General features: G+C 45.9%; 1 long non-coding RNA gene across 2 annotated transcripts in view; it reads right to left on the bottom strand.

Annotated features, from left to right (window-relative positions):
- Positions 1-5,510: 5,510 nt before the first annotated feature.
- LOC149525256 (uncharacterized) overlaps positions 5,511-26,867 on the bottom strand; it is a 33,841-nt gene continuing 12,484 nt past the window's right edge. For both annotated transcript variants that reach the window (XR_016348707.1, XR_016348706.1), the window contains 2 exons: positions 13,322-13,406; positions 5,511-5,721 (listed from right to left, as the gene is read on the bottom strand). This is a non-coding gene — a long non-coding RNA (uncharacterized LOC149525256). The remainder of the gene's footprint in view (positions 5,722-13,321; positions 13,407-26,867) is intronic.

Genomic DNA, 26,867 nt, shown 5'->3' with positions numbered 1-26,867 from the left:
CTTCCTGACCCTTGAGAATGACTGTCTGAAGCCCTGAAGCATGACATTTTATGACATTATTTTAAAGCTGCAAGTGCTATATTCTTTGTTTTATATGTGGCGATAAACACTAGAAAGTCATGTACAAGAACAAAATATAGAAAAAAAATACATTACTGTAGTTTTTCTTACAAGTACATGTTTCAGTCTTAATTAAAATACAATGTAAACAGAATTTGTGCTGTGCCCAAATACTGTATTTAATAAAAGATCTTTGGTCTTAGTTGAACAAAGCAAACTTATTTCTATCTCCACATTTTATAAGTGCTTCTGTGTAATGCATCTTGACTAGCAAGCATATTGTACTTTATCTGAACAATATGAAATCAGCTGTTCACCATCACTTGGAAGATGGAGCTTCTTCTCCTTTAAAAGGAATCATTATATTCAGAAATAGAGAAGTTCATTGTAAGTTATAAATAAAAGCAAGATATTTTCTGCATGGGTCATTGTATTTATATGCAAATGTGCTCCATTAGCCAGAAAGGATACTGCTTCTGATAGATTGCTGCTGAAGTACTCAATTTATATAATCAGAATTAAAAACCCTACCACAATACAGCATGTAAATCAAAGTTCCAGACATTTGAGCTCTGTTAGAGATATATCTTTGAATTCAATTTGTGTATTATGCTGTGATTCAACATAGAAAAATCGGGGATATTTGACTATACTTTTCAATGTATCAGAGCATGTGGATACTTACATTTGTTTTGACTCAGAAATCAATCTCTAACTTATTTCAAATTGTAAAGATCCGTTTCTTTGACAGTTAATTGCTACGCTAGATTGCTACTCACACCATATGGAAACATCCTTTTAAATATGCAAAAAATGCTAAAAATAAATCAAAGCTGTTGTTAGATGGTGACTCTAAAGTTACAACCAAGGCAGAAACAAAAGAGAAGTGACTTGCTTTAAATAAAGCTAAACTGCTTTAACACTGAGAAGCTCATTTTCTGTTCTCTAAATCAATATCCCATAATAGTATCCCAGACACAACTATTAAATATAAAGTGCAGCGAGATAACAGCAGTAATTACAACATGCATGTTAACAGATACAATATTTCATTCTCCCAACCACATTAACTTCAGTAATTTTGCTTTGAAGCACAAAGGTTTTTATATAAACACATTTTTTTTCTTATAGATATATCCAGCTATGGTCAAAATCAATATCTGAATTTTCAGCATATATGATACTTGTAGACAATATACTTGTTGATTTTAGCAAAAAATATAGTACATATCCAATAACTATGTTATGGTCTCAACAATTTAATATTATAAAATTGCTAAATTGAAACCTGCAACATTACCTCAGATTACCTGTAACCATCACAGTACCTACCAGAGGGGAAAATTATTGCTATCTTAGACAGAACTATTTTGGGAATTAATCTATAAAATAATCTCCTGTGTTCAGTCATTCCAGTTATTTCCTACAGTAGCCATTTAAAAACACGTCACAACGTCTCTTTTGTGTCTGGTTACACAAACACACAAGGGAGGGAGGAGAGAAGCCCCTTTTTATTTTTTCATCTTAATAACTGCAATCTTATCCTTGCTTGAGGGCTTTCCCAAGTAAAAAATGTTAGTTTAATCAGATAGGGAATAATGGAACACCAAGCACAACAACCACTTAACATGTTTCCTTTCACAGTGACTTTCACCTTTTTGCAACAAGGGGAAGAAATTCAGGAGCCTGCATTGGATTTCTAGCACATTTTGCGGGTCACTATTTGTTGATGTTCAAAGGAGAAATTCATTTTTTGTTTTGTTTTTTTATTTCTTTTGTTAAGGCTTGTTGCACATCAGTTGTTACCAGGGCTATCCCTAAAGTAGGGCAGGCCTTGGACAACTCCCACTGTGTCCCAGGTGTGGGGCCTGGGGCAACCCCCCCAACCTACCTCTTCCTGCCCCTGATCTGCTCCCCTCGCCCCCTGGCCCTACCCTCAAGCCCTACCACGACTCCACCTCCAGTTATGCAAAAAACTTGTTTTTTGAAGCCGAGCCCTGAGGAGGGAACCTATTCCCAGTCTCAAAATCAAGGAACCACGCTATTCATGGGTGTGCTGTGCTAATACTGTTATAAACTCGTAACCTTAGAAAAACCCCATGTGAGTTTTGAAGGACTGACTCCTACCACGGCCCTAGTTGGAGTTAGGGGTAACATTATTAGCATGCATGTGGATTCTTCTATTATTTTAAATATATTTTCTCTGCAATTCTTTCACCGTCAAAATAAATGTTCTTGCTTACAAAGAACTGTGTGATAACTTGTGACTGCTGGCAATTACAGCTATTCATACCCTGTGGAATGCAAGCAAAATGTAGATGTTGGCTTGTTTAGGCAGTCTGGCTTGCTGGGACTATCACAGCTTAGGCAGGAAACTCTGCAGCATGGAGAAACCTCAATCAGGAGGAAAGAGGAAAACCTGCAGGACTGGAAACATGGGGGCCTGGGTTGCTGATACCTCTGTATTTTCACTGGAGGCTTAGATTGGACTGCCAGGGGAGGATTCTGTAAGTCTGGGCGTGGCAGGAAGTACCACTCAGCAGGACCTGAGTGGCAGCCCCTCACAGTCCACTGATTGGCTGGTATCAGTACTTATACTAGGAAACTATGAAGAGGAGGTCTCTGAACAACACAGACTTCCTGCCTCTGTTCAGATCCTTGCAATATACATCCTCAACTCTGGCTTCCAACGCTACTTTGTACTTGACTGTGCTCTTCGATTGCAGTCTGTACAGTGGTACAGAACCCAAATCTTCTGGTAATCTGACCCTGCCTACTTCCTGACACCTGAACTTTGGCCTGCCTTCTGGTCTATCTCAGATTCAGACCTCCTGATATATGACTAGGCCTGACTCCTGCTTTGAGCACCAGATCTGAGCATCTACCATGCAAGAGAGGTGACAGCTGAGAAGCCAGGAGCCCACAGTGGGTGATCTTGCTGGACTGCAAAGAAGAAATACAGGTGCAGTTGCCATGAACTGTGACAACTTAAGCAAACCTCAGAATGCTGAGAACTTTCTTCAGAAGTTTCAAATTCTGGATGCTTACTTTGACCTCTCTCATTCTCTCCTTTCCCAACAGGCCTGGTTTCGGTCTCCACTGATGCCTATTTTTATATCAATATCAGATTCTCTCATAAAAATGTCTGGTTTTATTGATATCATTCCTTTTGACCTGTCCTTGATACCCAGAGTCCTTACCAAGTGCCTGGTGTGGAGACCACTCATTAAAGAAACCAGGTGATTCGTATGTATAAGCATGTGAATGACTGGCTGATTGAGCTCTGTGGCAGACATTGAGAACCTCACTGAAGCAGACATGCAATTTGTTCCAGAGGGCAGGTCTCCTCATTAGCTCAAACAAATGCTTTGTCTCATTAGGGCAATTCCACTCTGTGCAAGCAACGGCCTTCTTCCAAAAGAAGAATAATTTGAAACCATGGCAAACCATTCAGATTCCTCGGGACAATTTGTATCAACCAATGCTATTTTGCTTTCTGCCTTCACCAGTTATATGACAATATTCACTCAGCTGAGGACAAGACCTTCTCAAGGCAACCAGTACTGCAGTTGATTTAGAATGTCGACAATATGTCCCTTCTTGTAAACTGTGCCTCTATACATACTTCATTCTGAGAGAGGAATCACTGTCTGCTGCTCCCTTTAATGGTCACCACGTCCATTGGTTGGGAAGCTCCCTTTCAAAACACATGCAGTGGTTTTTGTGCTCCTTATATCCTTAGTCACTTTTCACATATAGCACTCTCTCTTGCATCCCTTCCTGCCTTAAAACATCTATGTAAAAGGATGCAGGAAGTCCCAAAAGAGCCATGTTCTGTGGGCTAAAAGGTGTCTGCATAGCCCACAAAGGCATCCCACACTCTCCCTCCCACATAGTGTGAATGCACTAGTTCCATTATTTATCAGGCCCCTGTGGTATAGGGAAACAGGATTTCAATTCAGAGTGCCATTCAAAGGGTGTGAAATCTTAGAGCACATTAAGATCAACCATCTCCTCACAGGGACCTCTGGAATAGTACACTGCACCTAGTTCTAATGTGTAAGTTGTGAACTTGAATTTACATTAGGACACAGCCAGTTAAGTGTTTCTGAACAGTATTATGCCTTGTGAAATTGCATTTCCCCTCTCCATTGTCATATGATCATTTATACCCATATATTAACTCTGACAGTGGAGTCTGATGAAAATTTAGGTAGCTGAATTGAAAATATACATATAACATAGATGTGTGATTTTCTTCTCTTTTGCACCACTGTAAGATAGAATATACTTCACTGGAGTAGATATAGTTACGCTGCTCACTGTAGAATCAGATCCTACAAACCAAATTCTTAGTGCTTGGCTGCATTGGGAAATTGAATGGCGGAATTGTGTTAGTATAATCATACTGCTGTAGCTATGCTGGTGTACATCCCCATGTAGACACACTGTTCTGGAATAAAAGTGGTATTACTGAAGTAGTTATCTTAGGGTGTGTCTAGACTACATGCCTCCTTCGACGGAGGCATGTAGATTAGCCAGATCGGCAGAGGGAAATGAAGCCGCGATTAAAATAATCGCGGCTTCATTTAAATTTAAATGGCTGCCCCGATCTGCCGATCAGCTGTTTGTCGGCAGATCGGGGCAGTCTGGGCGCGATGCGCCGACAAAGAAGCCTTTCTTCATCGGCACAGGTAAGCCTGGTGAAACCAGGTTTACCTGTGCCGATGAAGAAAGGCTTCTTTGTCGGCGCATCGCGTCCAGACTGCCCCGATCTGCCGACAAACAGCTGATCGGCAGATCGGGGCAGCCATTTAAATTTAAATGAAGCCGCGATTATTTTAATCGCGGCTTCATTTCCCTCTTCCGATCTGGCTAATCTACATGCCTCCGTCGAAGGAGGCATGTAGTCTAGACACACCCTTAGAGAGGAAGTCGACTTTCCCCACATAAGCAAGCCCTTAAATATGTAAGTCTTAATAAATACTAATTTTTCCTCTTTTCTCTGGTTAGTGCTCCATACGCACTGCTCACCAGTGCTGTGAAAGAACAAGGGTTTGATTTCCACTGAACCAGAAAGGGGAAGACTAGAAATGTAGAAAAGTTATGGGTTTAATTAGCTGGAATGGAATGGAAGTATCTACTAAAACTGTGTGCCTCCATGCGATTCAAACAGTATCTACTTGTATGTAAATGCTGAGCACTCTAATTTAAGGTTTTTATTATTAAGATTAGAATGAAGATAAGATTCTGAAAGAACTTTGATAGAACTCTTGTATCAAAAATGGGAGAGATCATCTCTTAATTTAACAACTCTATCCCAGGAATAGGGCTTTTTTTGGGGGGAGAGGAAAGGGGAAGGAGAACTTTACAACTCTCCCCCCCCCCCCCCCCCCCCGCTCCCCACCACAAAATAATTACTTTATTAAAGTCTAAAGTATAAATCTCTTTTCAAATGTGGTGGACTTTCCATTTTGAAATACACCCTTAAGTTACAGCTAGTGCCTTACAACAACATGTGCTTTCATTTGACTTTCACTTCCATTTTATTTCATGTTATATGGGTGCTTTTATAGTAAATTCCTTGAATGTTGCGATCATTTATTCTTTTGAAGATAAGTTCCACAGGTAATGTATCAGTAACTCTGTCTTTGTGATGTGCTGGAGACAGACAGAAAGTGAAAAAGTTTAAACCACACAGAAAAAAAAGGATAGTTTTTAGTTTTATAATTTCAGCAAAAACATTAACATAAAAATTATATCGTAAGAGGATTTGATATTTCACCATGAAACAACCTTAGGGCATGTCTATTCCAAAATAAGGCAAGCATCCACACTACCATGCCTGGTATTTCAGAATAATGTGCTTGTTATTTCAAAATAATTATTCTTGCTTGTGAAGAGGAATAAGCTTATTTCAAAATAGTTATTTCAGGAGTTATTTTGAAATAACTTATTTTGAAATAATCTGGTAATGTAGACACAGCCTTAAATAACAGCATCTGGAATATGGAATTTTCTGTATGTAATAAGTTGCCAATTTATGAAAATTTTTAGATATTTAACAGTTTTTCATACTTGCCGTTTATCAACTTTCCATTCTTAGCTAAACTGGGGAAACTTTGTGGATGAAATCACCATAGGAAAAAATTAATCAGTAACTTATCCTGTAAATAAATCCTAGAACTAAGCCCTTAAAGATGAGAACTTTAATTTAAAATTAGTGATAATTAATTTAAAAAAGAGGGCTGCAAGCAAGCCCATGGACAGGGATGGAGTGGGCAAAGTTGCTCTGTGGTCAAGTGATTCAAAGGGGCCCAGAGCTCCTGGCTACTGTTATCAGCAACAGTGGCCAATGCCCAGACCTTTTAAATTCCTGCCCGGCGCACCACCTCTGAGAGTTGGGGAGGTGCACTGTGCTGTGGGCAGCACACAGGGCTGGCTGCCCCTTGCCCCGCCCCTTCCGACCAGGGTCACACCCCTTCCAGAAGCACGAAGCCGCCCCCCCTTCAACTTGCCAGGGTCCCACAGAGGCTGTTGGTGCCCCTAGCTAGGAGGAAATTACAAGCACCCAAAAGTTCTTGCTTTTATAATTACAATAACACAGTAGCTGTGTTTAAAATTCAAATACGCTTTTTTTTTAATTGACCAAGAAAAATTTCAATTTTACTTATTAACTTGGTCACTTCCTGATCTTCTAACTGCTACCTGGAGATATCCAGGCAGCAAATCTAGTCACAAATGTGAACTCTTCTTAGAAATACAAAATAACTCCTCTTTCAAGGCAATTCCATCTGTGAGAATTTGGGAGTTTCATTTTTTCAACAGATTGGTGGCTTGGCAGACTTGTAACACATCTCTGCCAAAAGCTCTCTCCAGCAGATGGTAACAGCTGGGTTGTAACCCTGTTTGAAAAAAAGTACAGACTGAGTCATTTTGAAAGGTCCATTGTACTATCTTAATGATTTTTTTTCTTGTTAGTGAGTTTTCAGTGTATTGTTGCATAATTTACTCAGAAATTTGGGGGAGGAGATGGATTAAAGGGTCTGATAAATTAAACTGGGTTACTGTGCTAGATCCTATACCAATTGCAGTAAACAGGAGTTTACTACCACTGACTTCAATAGAAACAAGATTTTACCCATACTTCTACTATGGTTCTTTTTATTGCTTCATTTGAATTAATTTGTGATATTTCTAGTTAATATGAAAGCAGCCTGATCAGTCAGGCTAGAGGGAGACTGTGTAGAACTCTAGCCAACAAGGAAGAAACTTTTAAGAAGCTGACCAGAGGACAGCTTGCTGGCAGCCCTGTATATAAGGAGAGGCAGTTAGATCCTGATTAGGAAGAGCAAAGGATTAACTCACTGCAGTGAGGGAGAAGCACCTAGAGAGAACAGCGCTGGGCAGGCTTGAGGGAGCAGAAAGAGACTCCAGTCTGACACCTGCCAGGCAAAGGCCTTGCTATAAGGGCCAAGAGGTTGCAAGGGATCACAGAGGAAGTGGCCCAGGGAACTAGGGGAGTATAGGAGGGCAGGACAAAGCTATTACCAGAGGGTCCCTGGTTGGGACCCAGAGTAGTGGGCAGGCCCTCAACCTTACACCTCACTTTGCCACCAAGATATGGCCCATACAGACTGTGGCTTGCCCCTGAGACAGAGGAGCTAGGCTTGGAGCCACCGTTGGCTAGAATGGCAGTAGAAACTAAGGACTGCCCATACAACCCTGGAAGGGGGCACGAGACTGCAGTAGTGGGCACTGCCAGAGGGCAGTGTCCTGAAGAGGGCACCATACTCTGGGAGTGATGCAGGTCCTGAGGGAAAGCGTGGAGCAAAGATGGAGGCGCCCTGCTAACAAAAAACCTAATTTCCTGGAGTACCAGCAGGATGTACACCACAATGGTGAGTCCTGCCCAATGACAAGTGCATAGACACTTTAAATATAAAGAAAGAACAAAATAAAGTTATTTTAATGCATCTGCTCCTATCGCACAACAATTTGATTACACTACATACTGGGGGTATGTCTACACTAGCCCCCTAGTTCGAACTAGGGAGGCTAATGTAGGCATTCGAAGTTGCAAATGAAGCCCGGAATTTAAATATCCCAGGCTTTATTTGCATCTTCCCGTCCGGGAGCCATTTTTAAATCCCCTTAGTCCGAACTAACTGCCCGCGGCTACACGCAGCAGTCAAACGTTAACTCGAACTAAGTCTTTAGTTCGAGTTAACTGTTACACCTCATTCCTCGAGGGACTAAGTTCAGACTAAGGGGATTTAAAAATGGCGCCCAGATAGGAAGATGCAAATAAAGCCCGGGATATTTAAATCCTGGGCTTCATTTGCAACTTCGAGTGCCTACAGTAGCCTCCCTAGTTTGAACTAGGGGGCTAGTGTAGACATATCCTAAGTGATTATTAATACTACAAATCTGGAATGAGGGAAGTAATTGTATTAATCAGCTTCCAGAAATGTCATTAGGTATTTGATCCATTTATTTTATACACATCAACAAATTTTACTGAAGTAAGTTTTCTTATATTAGCTATATGCTCCCTGTACTGTAATATGTTCAAATCTTATTGTGTGAGGATACTCTGGAATAAGCAGGAATTGAATTCAGAGGTTCGTGGTGGCTATCATCTTGTTCTGTAGAATCCAAGCTTCCTTTAATGAAATGTCTAGAAACATTTCTCTTAAGTCAAGAAAACTTTCAGAATATAAACCAATGCAATGATGCATGCCCGAGTCCGTACACAGCCTGAAACAGTGGTTTTGAGAGGTGTGAACTACCCCATTCACCTCACTAGGGTGCTAACTCTGGGGCCTAAAATTTAAATGTCTACATTATAAACTACTAGCATTACCTGTCCCATTGTGACGGTAGATGTACACTCGGGTTGGCCTGGCATAAAGGGCAAAAGCAGACCTGGCCACCATCTTGCCTGTGAAAGACTTACTACTGCCATGACTGTGTCCCCCCTGCTCCGCCCCCACCTCATGCTTCCTGTGTATGCTGTGCACTCACACCCACTGGAGAGTGCCATGAAGACGCTAGAGTCTGTCATCCAGGTGCTGGTGGGCTGGATCCTGGTCAGCCTGCCTGGACCAGCCCAATTCCCTGCCTGGACCAGCCCAATTCCCTGCGCTCTCGGAAAGGCATGGCCTCCATTCCACATTCGGCCCATGGGCCACTAACTCATTCTCTGTGTGAAACAGCATCTGGCTGCCACATGGGAGTGACTGTTACAATAAATAAACCCTGCTACAGACAGTGGAGGTGGGGTTCAAGGGTCCCTGCTATACAGACAGAACTCTGCCTGGGCTGCTCTCCTGTTCCAGTCAGGGGACTGCGTAAACGTGAACCAGCTGCTCAGTCCCGCTAGCTCCAGCCCTGGGACAGCTTGTAACTCACCTCCCTATCCTCAGCTGATGCCCTGGGGAAGCTCCCCAGCTGCTCCTGAGGCAGGACTCAAATCCACCTCCCAAAGTGCTGGAAGCTGACACCTTAGCCATTAGGCCAATGGAGGAGCCACACCAGAGCCAGACTTGTCAAGTCTTCCAGTGACTTCTCAAATGTTCTCTAGGACAGACACCTCTCCTTTTCTAATAGTATAGATTTCACCACTGATCAAAGCACACAAGAAAGAAGAGGGATATTATATTTAGAAGAGCTGGGTAACCAACTGTTGGTAGCATCTCATTCTGGTGTCACAGTAGGCAGAGGCTGGTTTGTGATCAGGTCTTGTTTCTTAGATAGATACAATTTCTTTTAAGCAATAATATTTTAGAGGTCCTGAAAAAAAAAATCCAACTAACCACAATTCCACCAACCAATAACCAGAATGAATTAATTCTAGGGAAGTCAGAAACTGTTTAATTTAATAATCATGTAACCACACCAATTCTTAGCGGTTATTGAATGACCCTCAGGGGTGGGGTCGGCAGCCAGTGTGCTCCCAGCCCCACTTTCAGGGAGCCCCCTGTCACTCGGTGCAGGGGGAGCAAGCAGGATGCCAGAGCAGCCTTTGTCTGTCCGCAGGGAGCTCAGGTCCACCGTGGACAGGGACTGCTGCTACCCCGTACTGCTGCCTTTGTATCAGAGGCAGCAGCACAAGGTGGCAGGTAGCACAGGGTGGTGTGGGAGGCAGCAAGGGGTGGGGCAGGCAGACCCATGGAGCTGGGACATGCGGTTCCTTGCATGTATTGGCTCTTGGCTGTACCCACCCACTCCCCACTCCTGCAGGCAGTTCTGTAGGAGACAATGTGCATGGGGAGCTGGCTTGAAAACTGGCTTCCCCCGTGTACTGGTTCATACCTGTCCCCCCCTTGTGCTCCACACTGCTGCCTTTCATCAGAGGCAGCAGCACTTGAGTGGGAGGGCAGGCGGCTCTGTAGGTTTTGGTGTTCATGGAGAGCTGGCTCTTAAGCTGGCTCCCCCTGAGCACTGGTTTCCGTATGCCCCTGGCAATGGTGCCTCTGTGGGAGGCAGAGAGGGGGGGAGGTGGCTCTGATAGAGAGGCAGCAAGGGAGGGGGTTGCGTGTAGCCATTTTGATTAACTGATAAGCCCAGGCTTATTGGTTAATCATTTACAAGGCTATATGCTAACTTCCCTAATTAATATAGGTTGACTTCTCTGGTCTGGCACTCTCCAGATCTGAGTGGTCCTGAACCAGGGAGTTTGCCAGATCAGGGGAGGTCAAGGCTCTGCTCTGGGCCATCAGCCCCACTCTTGGGTGCAAGGAGTGCTCTCCCAGCCGCTGGACTGGGCTGCGCTCCTGCCTTGGCCAGGACTGTACTCCCTGCTGCCAGGCCTGCTGCCTCCAGACCCGACCAAGGCTGAGCTCCCAGCCACCAGCCCAAGCTGCACTCCCAGCCTGGCTGTCCCCACTCCTAGCTGGGCTCTCTGATGTAGCAAGATCCATGATCCTGCCAGACCACAGTTGTTGCCAGACCAGAGTACCAGATTTTAGCATTTCAACCTGTAGTATTTTTCTGTGTTGTCAGTAAAATATCAAGCAGAGAATTATGCAAAATATACAATTCCAAACCATCGTGATTTCGATCATTCAACATGGGAGCTATATTTGTACAGCTCACAAATTAACACAGCTGTTTCTGAAGCAGGAAACCACCTGCTAAAACCCCCAAGCTTTGACAGGAAGTTTGTGAATTCAAAATGCTGCAGATGGGTTCAGGGAGAAGGAGGGAAGTCAATTCTGCTCTAATCTACCCCAATGTAAATCAGGATGGACTCCTTTATTTTCAGCAGAGTTAACCTAGATTTACAATGAGTAAATATGTTTCATTTGCTTGTAGGCATTTTTTCCTGATAATTCCCCAACAGCACATTTGTGGCTGTGCAGAGGAGTGACATAACCATCCTTTCCTTTATTATGGTTCTACTAGTACTAATGCCAGACAATTAGAGATTTGTTATTATCCAGATTACAAATGGAATTTGTCCATTTACCACCCTCAGCTTTTCCCAGTGGGCATCTAATTTAGCAGTTTCTGGGTGCACTCAGATGGCAGTTTCCTATGTCTAAAGCTATTACTTAATTGGTTAAACCCTGTCACAAATGCTACAGCCCTCTCAAATCTTGTATTTAATTTGTTTAACAGCCTCTTATTTTTCTAGTCCTCTGTGGAAGGGTTTTCCCTTCTCATCTGCTCGTAAATCTTTACATGTAAGTCAGCATATGAAGACAAACAGAATAAACCATTGTGAGAGAGAGGGATATGCAGAGTTGCATATGCCTATTTTGGCACCCATTACTCAGAGAAATTCTGCTAGTAGAATGGCACCTACACAGCTGGTGGTATATGAAGTTGTTACACTTCTATTTCACTGCCTACTTATGACCTGCAATTCTCATCTAACTACAGGTAAGATATAATTAAGGAGATGAAACATTGGAACTGGTAATAATCTAGAAGAGGCCATGAAACAGATCTGCACCTTTATCATAACCAACATATTGTTCACAGCAAGAGTGCATCATTTCTGTATTAAGAATACATAATATACTGTAGTGAGGAGGCCTGACCTCCCTCAGAGATAGACAATGAGGGACTAACCGACAGATGCTTTCCCTCCACAGCTGGAGCAGGATGCCAAGGACCACTGTTGCCCCGAGGACATGCCTGAGTTTCTAGAGAAGAACACCCTGCCACTCTAGACACTGAGGAGTTGCTGGGACTACTATTATCAGTAAATGCAGCGAGGAGTCCTGTGGCACCTTATAGACTAACTGAAGTGTAGGAGCATAAGCTTTCGTGGACAGAGACCCACTTTGTCAGATGCATGTGACATGCATCTGATGAAGTGGGTCTTTGCCCACGAAAGCTTATGCTCCTACACTTCAGGTAATCTATAAGGTGCCATAGGACTCCTCGCCGCTTTTGCAGATTCAGACTAACATGGCTACCCCTCTGATACTATTATCAGTGTATCCTGGGGAGATGGAAGATGACCCTTGGACATTGGTAAACCCCCAGGGATGGGGAAGGAGGAACCCTGGGACAGCTGATTACAGTCTGGCTGTGGTGCTGCCTGCAGCTAGGTTAGTGTGTTGTGATTGGATTTCCCACTGAAGCCAATGATACAATCCTTTACCACTGTTAGGGCCCTGAGCTAGATGATATGAATGTTCACAGAGTAAATATAAGAGATGATTCAATAAGTCACATTCTTGTTGAATGTAATGTTTTTCATCAAATTCATCTAGTCACAAAAGAGAAACAACACCTTAAGCCTTATCAGACTATGATAAGTACACTGGGCACAAAGGGATTATTTTGGGCTCAGGCAGTCCCATTCTGGAATGTACTATCTGCTGTTGGAATTAAAAGGCAGGGTGGCAGAGATGGAGTAAGCAGACCTGCAGTCCACTGCCTCATTACTGGGAATTCTAAAGGCTGACCCATCTACTCAAAGGGGCTTTCTCTGAGGAAAGGGAGGACGCATCCCAGAGGCAATCAGAGAAGGAAGTATCCCTTGAACGTACTTCCATAGGGTGCAACCCTGGACGTGCAGTACCAGTGAACCCTCTGTCCCATCATCCTGGGGTCCCTCTCACTAATAACGTGACAAGCTGCAAACCCATCCAGGTCCTACACTTATACATCCCCAGGCAGGGACACACCAACCTGAGTTACATAAATGCTTTCACCAGCTACTCCCAAACCAAAAAATAGAGAGGCTCCAGCCACTTCCCCCAGACTGTACGGTCTTGCACTGGTCAGAAATGTTTATTACCTGTCTCTCCTCTCCACATTGAGGGAGGGGTGATGTGCCAGCTCCTGGTCCTGAACAGATTTTTCTTTACATTTCGGACAACACACTGTTTTAGGTAAAAATATAGAAAAGAAGATTAACTACAGAAAAATAGATGTTAAGTAATTATAATTAGTAAGTATACAGCTCAAAGTAGATTACAATCCCAGCCTATGGACTATAAACTAGGCAGGATTTGAATCAAGCAGAGAGCTTACTAATCTTCATACATAGGCTAGGATTCTTCCTTTCCACCTTGGACATCTTCTTCAATCCAAGTTTTTGGCCTCTAGACATGTTTTCATGTGTTCAGTTGCATGGGGAATGAGGCCAGGTGATGTTAGTTCTCCTTTTATAATTTCTTCTAGTTCACTGGAATGATCTTTAGTTTTGACATAAGTTAAACAGCCTTCCTCATGTACATGCTATCTCTGCAAAGTTTCCATTGTATAGTTCCAGGGGTAATCCTTGTGAGTGTATGTGTTGTGGCAAAGCTCTGGACATGCCCCCATGTGTCTTGGACTACTGGCGGATAATATTAGCCTCAGAGACTCACTGTGGCCCATCGCACAGCCTCTGTCTCTTACAAGAGACAGGGTCCTCAGCTTATGAGCCATACTCATCACAGACTAGTTTATGGTTTTGGGGTGAAACCCTTTGATAGTCCTGGTCTCCCCTCCTGGTGTAGTCTCTATGTTGTTGTGGGGGAGGTTTCAGGGTAACCCAGGCCTGCCCAATGCTCCAGTTTCTGGCCCAGGGACCCTAAGCAGCAATAGTCAGGGTTGTTTTTCCTCCTGAACTGGCTGCTTTTTCTCTAGGCCACTTCCCCCAATAGTCCCTCCAAGGCTATGTCTACATTGCAGGATTCTTGCACAAGAACTGTTTTGCACAAGAGTTCTTGTGCAAGAGTGCATCCACACTGCCATGTGCTTTTGTGCAAGAGATGTGCTTCTGCACAAGAGTGTTCATGGCAGCATGGATGCTCTCTTGCACAAGAAAGCTCTGATGGCCATTTTAGCCATAGGGGTTTCTTGCGCAAGAAATCCATGTTGCCTGCGCACACTGCCTTCTTGCGCAAGAGCTCTTGTGCAAAAAGGTTTATTCCACGTGGGGAAGAGGAATAACTCTTCCACAAGAAGCCCTCTTTTCCAACACTGTACTGTAAATTTACTTGCAAAAGAACACACATGCAGTGTAGACACTCTGCAAGTTTTTGCACAAGAACAGCCATTCTTGCTCAAAAAGCCTGCACTGTATACATAGCCCAAGTGTCTCCCTCTGGTACTTGCTAGCCAGTCCTCAGCTCTCACACAGCCTCTTCTTGTTCTACCCTTCTGGTCTACCACTCTTACTCTTTGTCATCTCCTCCTCCCCCTTCCTGACATGGGGGGGGGGGGGGGCGGGGGAAACCTTTTAAAGCAGCCCCACTAGCTTTAATTGGCTGCAGGTGTTGAATGACTTGCTTGAGGGAGCAATCTAATTAACTAGCCCCAGCTGTTTGCTTTTCCGCATTTCATGGCAGCAGACTCTGGGGCTATGACTACACTCACAGCTTCTTGTGCAAGAATGTGCAGAGCATCCACACTGCCTGCCCGCTCTTGTGCAAGAAGATTTACAGTATGGTGTGGTAAGAGAGGACTTCTTGCGCAAGAGCTGTGCTCTTTTTTTAACAAGTGTAAGACCTCTCGTGCAACAGGGCAGTGTGGATGCTCAGCAGAGATTTCCTGTGCAAGAAAGCCCTATGGCTAAAATGGCCATCAGAGCTTTCTTGCGCAAGAGAGCTTCCACACTGCCATGGGTGCTTTTGCACAAAAGCACAGCTTGCCTATGGCAGTGTGGACATTTTCTTGTGCAAAACTTCTTGCACAAGAACATTTGCGCAATATGTTCTTGTGCAAAGAGCCGCCAGTGTAGACATAGCCTAGGAGTTTATTTTGGAAAGAGAAAACCACTTATACAGTGCCCTGTATACCTGCCTTCCATGCAGCTTCTGCAGCTCCTTGATCTTGGGGTGCTGCACATTTTCCTGCACCCCTCTTCTTCCTTTTTGGGAGGGGGTGCCTGTGAAGGGGGGCTGCTGCTTTTGTGGCAGGTAGGCTCTGGCTACCCCTACATTCTGGGCCAGACCCCTTTTTTCCATCTGCCTTTCTTGCAGGCAGCTCCCCCCACCCTTCACCTCACCTAGTTGTTGAAGGTGCTGGGTGGGGTCTCTACTGCCCTGCCTCTGGGTGGGTAGGGGAGAGCCCCCTCTCCCATCCTTCTTGGGAGTCTATTTTGGCCCCTTTTATTTTTCACCTCCACCATTCCTGCTGCTGCTGCTGCTCTCCCTGAGGCAGAGAAGGTAAGGGGGCAGCTTTACGGCAGCCCCTGGGGTTCTCTCTCCCCAAAGCCTGCCCTGTGCTGGGGGGGGGGGGGATTAAGGGGCCTATCCATCAGGGTTCCTGGGTGGGGGCTGGTGTAGCTCTTTTAGGGTGCTGGGGGCAGGCAGTGGTTCTCCTCCCCCGGTTCATCTGCCCTTGCACTTCTGCTGATGCTGCTCCCTCCCCAGCCCCAGTTGCTATAGGGACCTTTCCATTCTCCCTTTTTCTCCTTTGCTTTTCTGGGCCCTGCAGCAGGTGCTGTGGGCCTGCTACTCAGGCGCCTGTGGGCACACTGGTTCCCTTCCCCCAGCTGTGTCTAGCTCTGCCCCCTCACCCCGCCCCAGCAGGCATCTCCTCATTGCCTGCCTTCCCTCTCCACTGCTTGTCCCTCCACCCTCTTGTGTGCCCATGCCCCCACCCTGTTCTTTTCTTCCGCACCTGAGCTTCTCCCCCCTTTTTAGTTACCTTCCCTGTACACACAACTTCACTTGTCCCCGTGTTCTTTAAATAATTTACCCTCATCTCCCCAGTGCAGCTGGAGGAGCCGCTCTTTGCATCCTGTGCTGGGAGCTGTATCCCTTACTCCTTTATTCCCCTTTTTGCATTGTTGCCCTCCCACCCTGCTTCCAGCCTAGCAGTGGGGAGCGGTAAACCTCCTTCCTTCCCTTCCTTTCCCCCCTTGTTCCCTCCCCTAGCACTTTTGTCCTCCCCCAACTATTTGTTCTTCCTTCCCTGACCATGACCACAATGGAGGGGTTGTCTGGTGACACCCCTGCTGACTCTTCCCCACCCCTTCTCACATCTAAAAACAACTCCTTCTCTGAGGCTGCCGGGCCCCCCATCATGACAGTGGAGATGGTGAACATGGACGGGGATCCTGGAGCCTCGACCGCTCCTGCTGCAGCACCTTCGGTCACCACCAAGAAGGCCCCACTGAGGGGCAGGAAGGGTCAGGGGACCAAAAAGGGTAAGAGCCCCGGCCGGAAGGTAGAGCCTCCTGTGGCGAGGGCTCATTCCCCAGCTGCAGCCCCACTGTCAGCCACAGCTCCCCCTTCTTCCTGTTCCCCTGTCCCTTCCACCAGCTCTAGGGGCAATGGTGTACGCCCAAGTAGCCGCCACCTCCCCGCCTGCCGCCTCCCAAGCCACCTCCCGAAATTCCCTCTCCAGTGGCCACGGCCTGTTTTCCACCCTTATCAGGAGGTACTGGCCTCGCCCTATGTGGAGACCTACGTGCGGGCGTTGGCACGCATGCTGGGGCCCGCGGACATGGATGTTTGGGAAGGTGGTATTCTTCCTGGCGTCCGAGGCTGCTGCCCAGGAGGCGGCAGAGAGGGGTTTGGTGGTGGGGGGAGTCCACATTCTCCTCGAGCCTTTGAGGACCTGGGCGTACGGGTGGTATTTTCCTTCGTTCCTCCCTTTCTCCCCAATGCTGCCCTACTGCCTTTCCTCTCTACCCTGGGGAGGCCTTTGTCAGTCCTAAGTCCCTTTCCTTTGGGCTGCAAAGACCCTACCCGCCGCCACGTCCTTTCCTTTCACTAGCAGGTACAAATCCAACTTCTGCCGGTGGGACGTGGCAGAGAAGCTCTAGAAGGGTCATTTCTGGTGCCCCATCAACGGGCCCAGTACCGGGTGTATTATACCGTGGGAGAGGCCCTGTGTTTTCTCTGTCGGGCAATGGGGCAAGTCCAAAGGGACTGCCCCCAGCCCAGCTCAGAGAGGCATCCGGGACCCCCGATGCCAGGGAGGGCACTGGCCTCACCATCGCTGGTGGCCCTGATGGTCCGGACCCTGGGTTTGCCCCTTCTCCAACCGTGACGGTCGTCAGTCCTGCTCTGGCTCTGCAGGGCCCAGACAAGCGAGCAGATGCTGCTGCCACCGCCAAAAGTGGCAAGGCTGGGCCCACGAAGGAGAGAGCGGTGGGGTCAGCAATGGGACTCGGAGAGGGACTACCTAGGGGGGAGGTCTCCCTTTCCCCTGCTGCCAGCCCCTGTCTTCCCTCATCCTCCCGTCATTTTCCTTGTCCCCTGGCTCTTCCCCCATTTGGGCCCAGTCCTCCTCCTCCGAGGGCTGGGAGCTTGCTATGGGGTGGCACTGCAAGCGTGCCTGGCGGTCCACCCCATCCACTGAGCAGGAGCACACTCAGAGGCTACGTCTTCACTGGCCCCTTTTCCGAAAGGGGCATGCTAATTTTAAACTTCAGAAGAGGGAAATCCGCGGGGGATTTAAATATCCCCCGCGGGATTTAAATAAAGATGTCCGCCGCTTTTTTCCGGCTTGTAGATAAGTAGGAATAAGAGATCCTCCGGAATAGGGCTTTATTCCGGAGGATTGGGCCAGTCTAGATGCTTTTTTCCTGCTTATCTACAAGACGGAAAAAAGCGGCGGACATCTTTATTTAAATCCCGCGGGGGATATTTAAATCCCCCGCGGATTTCCCTCTTCTGAAGTTTAAAATTAGCATGCCCCTTTCGGAAAAGGGGCCAGTGTAGATGTAGCCAGAGAGGCTGGGGCCGGCCTACTGGCATTTCAACAACAGTCTACTGGGGGATGTGCGCTTTGTAGCGTCCTTCTGGGAGTTCTGGCGGGCCTGGAGTGGGCGGCAGTGTGCCTTTCCCTCAGCGCGGCAGTGGTGGGATGTGGGGAAGGTGCGCACGTGGCTCTTCTGCTGCAACTACACCCAGAGGGCCAGATGGCGGAGGGATGCGGTGATAGAGCAGTTGGAACAGGAGGTATTAGAGCTAGAGAGATGGCTGGCCACCCGCCCTGGAGATCTACCCCTCTGCAGAGCGCACCGGGAGAAGAGGGAGGAACTCCGGGCCCTCGACAACCGTCAGGCCCATGGTGCCTTTGTTCGTTCTTGCATCCATCTCCTTTGGGAGATGGATCGTGGCTCCCGCTTCTTCTATGCCCTGGGGAAAAAGTGGGGGGCTAAAAAGCACATCATCTGCCTTTTGGCAGAGGATGGCATCCTCCTCACGGATCCGGTGGAGATGCGCGAGAGGGCTCATGCCTTCTATGCCTCTCTGTTCTCCCTGGATCCGACTGACACCGACGCCCGCAGGGTTCTCTGGAACAAACTCCTGACGGTCAGTGTGGGCGACTGGGACTGGCTAGAGCTGCCTCTCTCTCAGGCCGAGTTCTCAGAAGCCCTCCATCTCATGCCCACCAATAAATCCCTGGGCATGGATGGGCTGACCGTGGAGTTCTACCGTGTGTTCTGGGAGAACGGGGTCTTCCCTTTATCATGCAGGTGAGCCGTGCTCACCTTGCTGCCTAAGAAGGGAGACCTCCGTGATCTGAGGAATTGGCATGCCATCTCATTCCTCAGCACAGACTATAAAATCGTCACCAAAGCCTCAGGCTGAAGTCTGTGCTGGAGGACGTGGTCCATCCAGACCAGACCTACACTGTCCCGGGCCGTACCATCTTCGATAACCTCTTTCTGGTCCGGGATCTCTTAGGGCTTGGGTGTAGGGATGGTCTGTCATTCACCCTCCTGTCCTTGGATCAGGAGAAGACATTCGACCAGATGGACCACGGGTACCTCCTCGGCACCCTGTGGGCCTTCGGCTTTGGGCCCTGCTTTGTGGGGTTTCTCCTGGTGCTGTATGCCTCCACAGAGTGCTTGGTCAAGCTCAACTGGACCCTGACTACATGGGTCAGCTTTGGGTGGGGAGTACTTCAAGGCTGTCTGCTGTTGGGCCAGCTGTATACTCTTGCCATAGAGCCCTTCCTCCATCTCCTTCGCAAGAGGTTGACAGGGTTGGTGCTCTGTAAGCCGGAGATGTGGCTGGTCCTTTTGGCATACGCCGATGACGTGCTCCTTGTGGTTCAGGACCCGGGCGACCTGGCGCAGGTGGAGGCCTGCCAAGCTGTCTACTTGGCAGCCTCCTCCTCCCGGGTCAACTGGGTCAAGAGCTCTGGCCCGGTAGTGGGGGCTGGATGGCAGGTGAGCTCCTTCCCACCCGTACTTCAAGCCATCAGGTGGAGCACGGGTCCACTGCTCTATCTTGGCGTTTTTCTCTCTGCTGCGCATCCCTCTCTGCCAGAAAACTGGCAGAGTTTAGAGTCCAGGGTGGTTGGGTGGTTACGGAGATAGACGGGACTGCTCCAGTGCCTCTTCCTGCATGGGAGGGCACTGGTGCTTAATTAACTGGTCCTGTCCATGCTCTGGTACCGTCTCAACAACCTGGTCCCGCCCCTGGGTTTCCTGGCTCAGATCCAGCAGCTGATGCTGCGGTTCTTCTGGCTAGGACTACATTGGGTCTCTGCCGGAGTTTTCCACCTCACCCTGGAGAAGAGAGGGCAGGGCCTGACGTGTTTTGTGCACATGGGTTCATGTCCTCCACCTTCAGGCCCTGCAGAGACTCTTATTTGATGCAGGTAGTCTGGCATGGAGCATGCTCGCGCATGTTTTCCTTCGCCGCTTCCAGGGGCTTCGATATGACCGGCAGCAACTTTATTTGAAAGGTTTTCTGCGAGACCTCTCTGGGCTGCTGGCCTTCTACTAAGACCTCCTCCGAACCTAAAAGCTGCTTGCGGCAACCAGGTCCTTGGGAGACACCAGGGGGGCAGACCTCCTCGCGAAGCCCTTGCTACACAATTCCCATCTACATGTGCAGGCGGCAGAGTCCCTTTTGGTGTGCCAGAGGTTGGTCCTGGCAGAAATCACCAGAATCAGAGACCTCCTGGACTATGACTGGGGAGACCGGGTGGATCCTCCAGTGCTCGCCCAGTGCATGGGGCTCTCCACCCTCTATACTTCCTGGCACGTATTTCAAGAGGTGAAGGATGCTTTGCCACCCACTGCTCGGGTGTACCTCATTCCACGAGGCATAACAGGGCGGTTGACAAGGGCTTCCCTTGTCGACCACGGAGCGTCCAGACTACCGCGCTATGCTGCCAAACAGCTGATCGGCATAGCGTGGCAGCCATTTTGATGTAAATGAAGCGGCGATTATTTAAATCGCCGCTTCGTTTCCCTATCTCTAGAAACCTCATCTACATGGCTCCATTCATGGAGCCATGTAGTCTAGACATACCCTGAGTAAGAACCATTATGCTAACTTATCACAACTAATCAACAGAGCTCAATTTCAACCATTACATACAGAAAATATTAAATTCAAGGAAATCATGATCTGCTAATGCATATTGAGAGACCAGAAAAAGGCTAAATTCATTAAATAAATTATTCATGGCAAGTTATTCTCTGCAGTCTAATATTAATCTAGAAAGACAGATTAGATGCGATTATTTTACATTCTGTTCAGACAGAAATAATTGATCCATTCAGAATATATAATTACTTAAGATAGATATTGCTCATGACACAGTGACAAGTCTCATGGAATCTGTAAAGGTCAAAACTATTAGGTGTATCATTGTTTTATAGGTCATAAAAGTTGAGCATGCACTACAGAGAGTCCTAGGGATGATCTGTTACACTGGTTACATACTCAATCAGATGTTAAAATGTGTTACTTGATAATCAACATTACTTTCTGAAACACCTGCCCTACGTCTATACTGTACTTTCTTGCACAAGAAAATATGCAAATGAGGAAAAACGGTGAATATCACTGCACCTCATTTGCATACTTAATGAGCCACCATTTTTGCGCAAGGGGCTTTTGCACAAGAGCTCTTCTGCCTGAAAAAAATCCAGCAGAATGGCTCTTGCACAAGAGGGGTTTTTTACACAAAAAGGAGCAGTGTAGATAGCTCCTTTTTGCACAAAAGCCACTTGCGCAAAAATGGTGGCTCATTAAGTATGAAAATGAGGCGTGGCCATATTCACTGCTTCACCTTATTTGCATATTTTCTTGTGCAAGAGAGCGCAGTGTAGATGTAGCCCCGGGGTTTCCCTGGTCAAGTTTTTTTCAGGCCTGTAGCTACTTATGATAGGAGAGCTGGAAAGATTAGAATCCAGCTTCATATTTTGCCTACTTAAAATCCCCTTTTGATTTCTACAAATAACATCAACAGAATACCATCATTACCCCTAATTTACAATACAAGAAAGATGGAGAATGAAAATCTAGAACTATAAATTACTGCCATCCTCTTCCACCATATTGTTTTCTAATTTCTGATTTATAGATTGTAAACTCCTGTGGTTATTGAGTATAGCTGTATATTATATACCACCCAGCAACTTGTGAGTGCTTAATGAATAAATGTAAATTATTAATAATAATCCATCATCATTTCAAATGAAGAGGTATATTCTGTATCTGATCACCCCTAAAAGCTGTTGTATTATTGCAGGTATCAAATGGTTACTTTATTCCACTCCTCAGCTGGTTGTGTTTGAGAGCTCTGGGACTATCTAGCTAAAGGATATTAATGTGAGTCTTTTAAAGGATAAATGAAAAATTCCCTTTGAAAATACTATTGTTATTAAGACAATACATTGTACAGCATACTGCATTTCTACCTTTGGGTGCTGGATCAAATTTCCTGGTTGATGAGCTAAGTCAAAGAATAGAAGCCTTTTTACAATAATATTTCAAATAATTTAAATAGCAGCACAGACCTATTCAGTTACTAAAGAGAATATGAATTGTGTAGCCCAAATATAAAGACTAATATTTTAGTATTAGAGTTGCTCCCTCTTCAAGGTTGTTTTTTCATTGAGGGCTTAAACCTCCCAAACATAATGTATTGCTTCACCTTTAGCCCAAATGGCAACAAGAAACTAACATTTAAATCCTGGTGGGAAACTTTATAACTAACCTCCACTGTAGCCTCTTTTAGTTTTTAGTTACAATCATGGCAATAAACTCTTTACGTACTTACCTACTGCTAGACACTCAAAAGAGTTCATCTGAGGTGCACTTTTAGTACAATACCACAATAAACAATTATTCTCTCTAGTAAGCAGCGAAACATGCCCCATGACTTTCTCCTTTTTTCTTACTGTTTCTTGTCCATACCCTGCAGCTAAATTCTGATGACACATGATAGTACACTGCTAGAAAGTTCAAACTGACTTCCTTTAACCCAGGAAAAAAGTATTTCTAAAGTTTCACGATTTATGTATTTTCCTCAATGTGCCAACAGCTGACATACTATTGTATGTCACTTGTAAAATGGATTATTTGTTAGTCAAAATGGCACAATTTTAGGTTATATTTAATTGTTCTGGGGAAAATAAGTTGGATTTTCTGGCAATCCTCCCCTCTGATTTCATTCAGACTTCTTTCTTCATATAAGATGAAATATCACTGACCTTGTCTTCTTTTATACTTGAGGATTTTTCACAGGAAAACTGTTTGTACTCAATCTGTGACTTGTCACTACCAATTACGTTAAATATTCTCATCCTTTTATTTTTATCAACTGGAAATGCCTGCCTCAGCTCACAAATGACACACTCCAGAAAGGAGGAGAAAAATATGTAAAATGAAAAGATGCTTTCCGCTCCTTTTCCTTTTTTCTCGTTTGAAATGATGTGCTAGCATCTGGACATGTCTCCACTTATTCTCAACCCTGCTGAGTCCCTCTTCACAGGAATTCTGCCTATATAAGTTCTTCAGCTAGAGAGCAATGGGGGAATGGGGAGTTCCAAAGTGTGAAACAAAGCTGTGGTCAGTGTTAGCAGTACAGGCAGTCCCCGGGTTACGGGACCAACCGGCAGCGCCCCAGCTGCTGTACCACAGGCGTCCGGAGCAAAGCCGCGGAGCACGGGGGCAGCGGGACAGCCCAGACAGGCCGTGGCTGTCCTGCTGCCCGCGTGCTCCACGGCTTTGCTCTGCTTTGCTCCCTGTCTCCCTGGTCTGCAGACCAGGGGGACGGGGAGCAAAGCGGCTGAACACGCGGGCAGCGGACAGCCCAGACGTGGCTTTGCTCTGCTTTGCTCCCCGTCTCCCTGGTCACGCGGGCAGCGGACAGCCCAGACGTAAGTCGGATCCGCGTAACTCGGGGACTGCCTGTACTGCACGAGTTTTTTCTGTGGATTGCAAATTGGTCTTTCTCCTCCACCAAGAAAGCGTCAGGGCATTGTAGGCCAGAGGAGATCCCAACAATCATAGCAATGTAGGACTGGAAGAGATATTTAGAGGTCATTTAGCCTATTCCCCCACACTGAGGTAAGACCAAATAAACCTAGGCCATCTGTGTTAGGTATTTGTATTTCTTTAAAACCTGCAGTGACATGGATTCCACAACTGCCCTTGGAAGCCTGTTCCAGAGTTTAGCCATCTTTATAGTTAGAAAGCCTTTCCTAGCATCTAACTGAAATCTCCCTTGTGGTAGATTAAACTGATTATTTCCCATCCTACCTTTATGGGACATGGCAAATGGATCACTGTCTTCCTCATAACATAAAACTTCTTTCAAGATTGCAGGGGCAACTGCTGAGGAGGGACACCGGGGGCCACCAACCACACGACCACTCCCTGCAGCACCCCTAACCCAGGGGAGGGCTGGGACAACCACCCTCTACCCAGGCCCCACCCCTGCCTTGTCTCTCCCTGCCACTACCTCACCATGCCTCTTCCCTGCCTCTACTCCATCCCATCCCTGACCCTGTTCTGACACCTCTCTGCCACCGGTCCACCCCTGCCCAGCGTTTTCCCTCAAGCCCTCTTCCCTGACTGACACAGCCCAAGGGACTAGTGAGGCCTGGGGTATGGTACCAGCAGCTAGGGCTCACTGGCACCTGGACAGGGGGAATGGGAGCAGTTTGGCTTCAGCCCATGCTCCCAGCCGTGTGGCTCCACTTCCCACCAGCAAGTATGGGGGCAGTCCCTGTCCTACTCCCTCCCCCAAGTGATATGGCAAGGAGCCAGTGGAGCAGAGTGGGCTGCGGTCATGTTGCTCTATTTTCCCCCACCCCTGCTGGTGAGTGCAGGGTGAGGGCATTGACTTCTGCTGTGAGTGTCAGGCCCCCTGCTAGTCTCCCAGGCTGCCCAGAAGCTCTGGCCCATTGCCTTTCTCCCAGCTTAGCTTGGTGTCATCTGCAAATTTTGTGAGCGTCTTCTCCACCCTGTTGTCCAAGTCATTAACAAAAACATACTGGATCAGCTGGAGGACCCCATTAGGTATGTCTTACCAGTTTGATAGTGATCCACTGATAACTACTCTCAGTACAGTTTTTCAACCATTTGTGCATCTGTTATCTGTACAGTAAATTTAATCTAAACCACATTTTCCTTGCTGCCAGGAGATAGCAAAGAGTGGCAGGTCTAGGAGGGAATGTGAAAGTATAGATTCTTTATACAGTCAGCTACTGCTTTCAGCAGATCCTCAAAATCTATAGACCATGGAGAACTCATTCGATCTGCATCTCTCACACAGGATAAAAACTTGTTTCTAATAAATGAAAGGCAGGGATATAGCCAAGTGAAAAGGTAAAACCTGGAGTTTTTTTACTCTACTTTGGGATTAAGCTTTTGGGATTAAATTTAAGGAAAGTTTAGGGATATAAGAAAAAAAAAGGGTAATGCAGATAGAACAAATGGTACAGTAATTTCATAGAATCATAGACATTAGAAATGGAAATACCCATTAGGTCATCTAATCAGCCAAGACAGGAATGTCTCTACAAGAAAAGTGATTGCAATAGAAAATGATCACATTCACAGACTGGGCTTTGCTTATCAAAAATGAAGAAGAGACTTTGAAGTCCTTTGTAGCATGCCTGATAGTTGGTTATTATCCAACAAGACTCATGCTTTATTTGAAACCTAAAGTGTTGTGAAAAGAAACATGATAGTATGAAACACTAAGGAGAGCAGTTTATTTAGATAACGACAAATACAATTTGCAAAATTTAAAATACTGAACACATATTTTTAATTTTTTGGCGCAGAATGTCCTTAGGAGTAATATAATTTTACATTCCCCAAAGTATAATCTGAGCTGTTGGACAGTTGTGTCTCCTCAGTTCTCCAACCTGGGGTGCCTTTTACACTGCTTTGCTGGAAGGATGCGTCTACACAGCAGGGCTTAACTTGAAATAAACTACACAAATTGAGCTACGTCAATTGCATATCTTATTTTGAAATAGGGAGCGTCTACTACAGCACTTATTTTGAAATAGAGCACTCTTCCTCCAACTTCCCTTATTCCTGTTACAATGAGGGTTACAGGAGTTGGAGTAAGAAGTCCTCTAGCTTGACTGTATTTTGACACTACAGCTGGTCCCCGAGTTACAAATGAGTTACGGACCAAACACTTGGCTATAACTCAAAGTGTTCGTAAGTTGGACCCAATTGATTTACACGTGACTGCGCTGTTCGTAAGCGCAGGTCGCATTCGTAACTCGGGGACCGCCTTTACAACCACTTAATGGGAAGTTTGGTCGTAAGTGCGAACGGTCGTAAATCGACTGTTCGTAACTCGGGGACCGGCTGTATTTCAAAATAACTGCCTGCTGTGTAGACACTGATTAAGTTATTTTGGAATAGCGCTAGTTATTTCAAAATAGTGTTGCAGTGTAGACGTACCCTAAAGGTACAGTAAAACTCCAATAGTCCGGCATCCAATAGTCCGGCACTCCTGATAGTCCGGCATCAAAATGGCAAGAACCTAGTGAGTGAGCTTCAGCAAAAAATGAGTCACGAGGTAACAGTGCAGCAGCTGAACTGAGCAAAAAGGGTAAAAAAGGCTTAAAAAACCTAAAATAGTACAGTATACTGTATACAGTATGTACAATAAAAAGGGTTAAGAACACTTTATATACAGTATATAATGTATTCAGTATATATATATATATATATATATATATATATATATATATAACCATCTTATAGTACCTCCTGATAGTCCAGCATATTTGATAATCCGGCACCACCTAAGTCCCGTCCCATAGGTTCTGGATTATCAGAAGTCTACTATAGTTACTTCTGGCCTGCTCACATAGCCTCCAGCATGTAACTTACTCTCAGCTACATTAGAAGAGCGCTTCTGCCAACTAGCATGCTACTCTTGAATGACAGTGTAGAACACCACAAGAAAATTCACAGACTTCCTCCCAAGAATGTGAACCCTGAATTGTCAGTAGCCAGCTGGACAATACAAGCTCATACAAAGTCTGTTATTTCATTAATTGTAAATGAAATGCACAAACCTTGTTACCTCAAATGAAGTTTCCCAAACACTTCCATTGAAACACACTGGCTTATATAAAACAATAAAACAAGTTAATTAACTACAGAAAG

Source organism: Pelodiscus sinensis, chromosome 2 (genome assembly GCF_052426305.1).
Source record: "Pelodiscus sinensis isolate ZL-2025 chromosome 2, ASM5242630v1, whole genome shotgun sequence".
In the NCBI taxonomy this organism is placed as follows: domain Eukaryota; kingdom Metazoa; phylum Chordata; order Testudines; family Trionychidae; genus Pelodiscus; species Pelodiscus sinensis.
The sequence above is the reverse complement of the archived record's forward strand: the minus strand, read 5'-3'. Positions and strand labels throughout refer to the sequence as shown.